Consider the following 6,000-nt stretch of genomic DNA (forward strand, 5'->3'; position numbering starts at 1 on the left):
AAAAGTGCAATGTTCCTACTGGATTCCTCCATTCCCAGTGCTCAGGAGGGGCTGCTCCCTCAGACGTGACCCTTGTTTAACAAATGACTCCAGCGAATTAAAAGCTCTCAATCAGCCCTGGATACAACCCCACCCCACACACACAAAAGCACTTAGGTTCTAATGACCAGTAACGAGCAAGCTGAGGGTCTGTGGCCCCTCTGAGCAGTCCATTTGCCTTTGTTCCAGAGGATTCCTCAGGTCTACAAACCATGCAAATGCTACAAGAATGGGTTTTATGCTCTGGAGTGAAATCCAGAAACACACAAAGAAATCTCAGTGACCATCTGGCTCGAACGCTCCCGATGCTCGGAGCCATTTATCTCTGTCCAAAAGTGTGCTTTAAAGATGCACCAGGAATAATCCTTTGTAGGGAGAATCCGTGAGGGTGTTTGGCCTTCAGACGTGCTCATCTGAAGCCTACGGGAGGTGCATAAACAGGAGAGCACAAACAAGCCCCTTCACACCTGAAACGCAGCTTGCTTTTGGATGCTGAAGGGTGTTTATCTCCTTGGAAAGGAACCGGCTTTGGCTTTTCAGCTGTTCCAGCTTTTCCCAAGGGAATAATTCCCCTAGCAAACCTTGCTCCTTCTGTAATCCTCTGTAACAACTCACCGGCTCGTGCTGCCCCAGCTTGAAAAGTGCCGTTTCAAAGCCCATTAGCAAATTCACAGGTTTTTTTTATACACTGGGAATTCAAGTGGAAACATAAGACCTAGCAAATTATATTCGCTTTATATACAGCCTCCCTAGTAAACAAGTGTTGCAAGAGCCTGTGTGCTGTCGGCAGAGCACTGAGGGATGGAGAGCAGAATGTGGTCACATGTGGTTTTAGTCAGTGAGTTATTTATATAATCTGAAGTATAGTAACAATGTCCTTGGATCCAGAGGCTCCCCGCTCCGCAGCCCCTGCAGACGCTGCTCCCTGGCTTTCCCACCGTGTCTACATGGACACCACTGAGCTCCGAGTGCTTCGCTTCTGCACATCGCTGCTCAGTCAGGATCCTTATTCCCAGGAGTGAGCTTGGACCTGCAGAACTTCCTGTGCATTCCCAGAGCTGCATCCTGGTGCTCCCCTGATGCAGCATCCCCCATCCTGGTGCTCCCCTGATGCAGCATCCCACATCCTGGTGCTACCCTGATGCAGCATCCCGCATCCTGGTGCTCCCCTGATGCAGCATCCCACATCCTGGTGCTACCCTGATGCAGCATCCCGCATCCTGGTGCTCCCCTGATGCAGCATCCCTCATCCTGGTGTGCCCCTGGTGCAGCATCCCCCATCCAGGTGTGCCCCTGGTGCAGCATCCCACATCCTGGTGCTCCCCTGATGCATCATCCCACATCCTGGTGCTCCCCTGGTGCAGCATCCCTCATCCTGGTGCGCCCCTGGTGCAGCATCCCTCATCCTGGTGCGCCCCTGGTGCAGCGTCCCACAACCTGGTGCTCCCCTGATGCAGCATCCCCCATCCTGGTGCACCCCTGGTGCAGCATCCCGCATCCTGGTGCTCCCCTGAGGCAGCATCCTTCATCCTGCTGCTCCCCTTGTACAGCATCCTGCATCCCGGTGCTTCCCTGGCCCCATGGCTGTTTAGCATCACCTATGCCCATCTCTGGGCAGGAGGGGTTTGTGACAATGTCTGAAAGACAGTGTGCCCTAGGAGCCAGTGTAACCCCATCCTCCCTGCTTCTCACCTCCCTCTGCCTTCCCAAAGACCTGATTTTACGTCTAGAGATGTCCAAAAGCACCGTGGCTCTGTCTTCCCTCTTCCTCTGCATCCCATGACAGCCAGCATCTGCTCTGCTGCCCTCCCAAAGCATCCCACATGAATGATGTCCTTTGTTTCCCACACACCATCACCCCACGGGCCAGATCCGTCTGCACAGTGATGGGCGCCACTGCGCTCTGTGTCAGCATCTTCTGGGACAACTGGGAAGCAGGAGCCGGCACTGCAGCACGTCTCCTTTCTCCAAGTGGGTGGTGAATAGAGAGACTGTGGTTCCACCATAGTTCATCCCTGAGCAGCTCCATCGGGACCGAGCTCTTGCTGCTGGCAGGCGCAGTGTGTCAGGGTGGAGCGGAGCTCGGTTAGCTTCTGCTCCTGGCACACTCCGAGTGTGTGGCATGTGCTGGCTCATTTCTAAGTGAGTTTGAGGGAGACTCCTGTGCCAGGGCTTGCTCTGCCTCCCATGGGAATCTGCTGGGAACACAACAAAGGAGGAAGGAGCAGATTCCGGGTGCAGGGCAGGATGAGCCAAGCAAGCAGTGGTGGCTGATAGCATCCCATGGGGGTCCCACTGGCATGGTGCAAGCTCTTCCTTTGCATCCGGAGGATCAACTAGGCAACATTGCAGACTAGTGGTATGACAGGAGAGCAGCTGGGGAGGTGCAGTGCGGGCTGAAGAAGGCCAGATGGGGTCTGAGCAAACCCATCACAAAATACCTGGTCCACTTGCTCTAAAGAAACGCTTTTAATCTCGCTGGCATTGGAGGCTGCAGTCAGTCACTCTCCAGGCAGGTGAATGGAAGTCTTTCTTGTGGCTGTTTGGTTCTATCTTGGATAGCAATGAGGATTATTCTCCAGATTTCTGCATCTCACTCGGAGCCCCCAGCATGTGTTTGTAATTTTCCTCTCCCTTTCAGGCAATGCCAGCAATCTCCTGAAGTTCTGAAGCTGAACCTGTGAAATTTAATGGCTGGGCAGTGTATCTGACATATCCTTCTAAAATACTGCTGCAAGTGGGCTTCTCGTGCTGATTTATGATCTTTTTCTCCAACAAAGTATCCAGTGTATTTTATCTCTAGCATTTCTCATGCCATTCGTTGTCAGAAAGGAAGATCGGGCCAATGATGCTTCTATGAATTTCCAAGGAGGAGCAGTAGGTGGCTGGCTTGGATTTCTTTCGCCTGCCTTTGCTGGTTTAACCAGGCAAAGGCTTCCTTATGGCAGGGACTACTGGAGGCCCTGGTTCTGCCCCTTGACCCGAGTGCTGAAGCCCATGAGGCTGCAGACACACAAAGAGGAGCAGGTTGGGGTCCTGCACCATCCCCTGGCTCCAGGGAGACCGCGCCCCAGTGCTGGGTTTGGTGGTGCTGGGCCGGTGCTGTGCGTTGGCTCCACATTGCAATGTGTGCGGCTGCGTCCCCACTCTTGGTTGCTTTTCTTTTATGAGCTGGTAGTTTAAAACCAAAATAAACAAGGATCACTGCCTGGTTTGAGGGGAGGATGCTGCTTCCTGAGCCAAAGCAATGACGATTTGTTAGGACATAAAAACACCACGGGTTTTCCCTACATCCACACTGCTTCCGTGCCGGAACCTGGGATGCTCCAGCATCCCAGGATCAGATTTTGGGGAACCTTTTGTGTCACATCATCACCTTGGGATGCTCCCAAAGCCAGTGGCATGGCAGGGCCAGCTCAGCTCTAGGGCAGTGCCTGCAGCGGGTTTGCAGGCAGCGTTCAGTGGCAGGCGGGATGCTGAGCTTCATGGGTCTGTAATGACAAATGCGGGGTTGTGGTAATGAGGGAATTCAATGAATCCACAGATTTCCTATCTCTGCTGACCCTCGGCGGCCCATAAATGGTCTGAATACTGATTCCTCGTCTGTGGCCAAGAGGGAACAGTTAGGTCTTGTGTTTTTGAACAAGGCGGCATCGTCTGGCAGCGGATTTGAGGCTTGATGGGGTCGTCATCAACTCTGTTTCTTAAAACCTTTTTTTTCAAGTCATTTCTTTCACTGAACCTTTAATTGCTGCCCTTGCCCCATCGCAGCCCTCACCTGTGCTTGTCGCATCCCCGGGCAGCACATCCCTGTCTCATGTGCATCATGGGGCTGCTCCTCTGCCCCACAGCACATACAGTGAAGGGTTTAGCCTACACAGGCTCCACTTCCCACCCTTGAGCACTGCGCACGCAGATCCCGGCTCTCCTCCGGCCGGGAATCCAGGAGCAGGCAGGAGGAGGTGGCAATGCTGAGACAAGGAGCTGCACAAGGGATGTGGGGGGCTCCTGCTGTGCCATCCCCACCGCCCTGCTCCTGCCCTGGCTCCCCGTGGCCTCTCCTCCATCCCGGTGACCACAGCAGAGGGGTGGCTGCTGCCTCCCTCCATCCACAGCTGCCCGGACTGGTGCCTGGTGCCCAACACCGTGGCCTCGAGCACCCCGAGCACCACCTCCGATCCCAGAACCGGCAGTTTGGGACAGGCAGGCTCTTTTCCAGCCGAGCAGAAATCCATGGCTTGGCTCCCTGCTTCCTCCCATCTGCCCAAGTTTATTTTCCTTGTTTTCTGTTTATGAGCTAGGCGAGTATTGAATTTCCCCAAGTCATTGCCATCCATTGCCACAGGTCTCGCACACAAAGACTCCCTCGGTGCCAGGATCCAAGTTTTGCAATTGGACCGGTTCCCTTTCCCTCCAACCATTGTGGAAACAGCCTTTGTTTTGCTTCTGGATCTTGTTCATCAGGCCCAAATCAAGGGCCACTGTCCAAAGCCTGGCTTGTTTGAAATCCGATTTCCCTGCTTTAATGAAAACAGCACATTTCAGGGGACAGGGCCCATGCCCTTCAACAGCAGGGTTTGCTCTGCAGGACCTGTGTATCTCTGCCGAAGCTGCGCTGTCCAGTCCTACCGGTTCCCTCTGAATAGCACAAACTGGAGGGATGGGGCACGAGCAATCCTAAGGGACTTGTTAGAAGAGAAAGCTGGCCCTGACCCTCAGCTGAGGCTGAGCACTTGCAGGAGTTGGGATGCTCGGCTGCATCACAGCTTCCCCACCGCTGTGTGCTCAGGGTTTGCGGTGGCGCAGGCTTGGCTGTGGTTGAGCTGGAACCACTGCTGCCACCCCAGCTCCTCCAGGACCCGGTGCCTCTCCGGCTCCAAGGAATGTGGCTCCTTTCACCCATTGAGATGCCTTTGCCCCGTGTCCTGGCAAGGGGCAGCCGCGCTCCTTGTCCCACATGAGGCGGCCACACCGACCTCAGGCTTTCCCGATGAAAACTCCATTGATTCCGGGCCTGTAGGAGAGGAATCCCCTTAACTGCATGCTCAGGCATGTGCTGTGACTGCCCTTGTGTGTGTCAGAGCCAGGGAATGGTTCTGTAATCACCCATTTTTGTTTAATTGTAACGCCCCTGTCCCACTAACTGTTCCAGATGCTCTGATGGTTCCTAGCTCTGGGCTCTAAAACATGCTGTTCTTTTCACCCTGGTCCCCGCCCTTCAAGCACAAACAATGGTTTTGCTGGTTTTTGAGCCTTTTGTGTGCCAACGGGATGTGGGGAGAGAATCCCCTCCATGCCAAATGTAGTTGATAATAAAAAACAGGAAGGGAGCTGGATGCCAGCGTAGGAGCGGAGCAGCCCTGGTCTGCTCGCTGTGGTGTGGGAATGTCGCCATCGCCCAGCAGCAGGGTGGGATGTGGGGGGAGATGAGGGGACAGGGACAGGGTGGAGGAGGATGAGATTGCACAGGGGGGCTTCAGACAAACCCTGCACATCCACACGTGCCAGCAGTGATGCCCCCCACAGCCCCCAGTTGTGACCACAGCATCCAGTGGGTGCTCCCAGTGAGCACCGGGGATGGCACTGGGGGCTGAGACCTGTGCTAGGCACTGCTTCTGTGCACTGGGGGATGCACTGGGGGCTGTGAGCATCCTGCATCCCAGCAGAGCCGAGAGCATCCCATGCTGTGGTGGATACTGCACTCCTGCTGCTGGCACCGCTGCCCTTCGCGGTGGGTACTGGCCATGGGTGGGTGGGAAAGGTTGGTCCCATGGGACCCTTGGCCTGGCCATGGCAGAAACTAGTGTGGGAAGCCCCTCTGCTCCATCCTGCCCATTGCACGGCTGCCATGGGGCACTAACAGCCCTGGTTATCAACAGCCTCCTGTCACCTTTGCTGTCCCTTGGGGCTCAGTTATCCCTGTCTCCCTGCTGATGGCAGAGATGGGAGGAGCAGCCCTGT

This window comes from Neopsephotus bourkii, unplaced genomic scaffold, assembly GCF_033783945.1.
Source record: "Neopsephotus bourkii isolate Nb327-2 ecotype Australia unplaced genomic scaffold, CSIRO-AGI_Nbou_v1 NB_1036, whole genome shotgun sequence".
NCBI classification, from domain to species: domain Eukaryota; kingdom Metazoa; phylum Chordata; class Aves; order Psittaciformes; family Psittacidae; genus Neopsephotus; species Neopsephotus bourkii.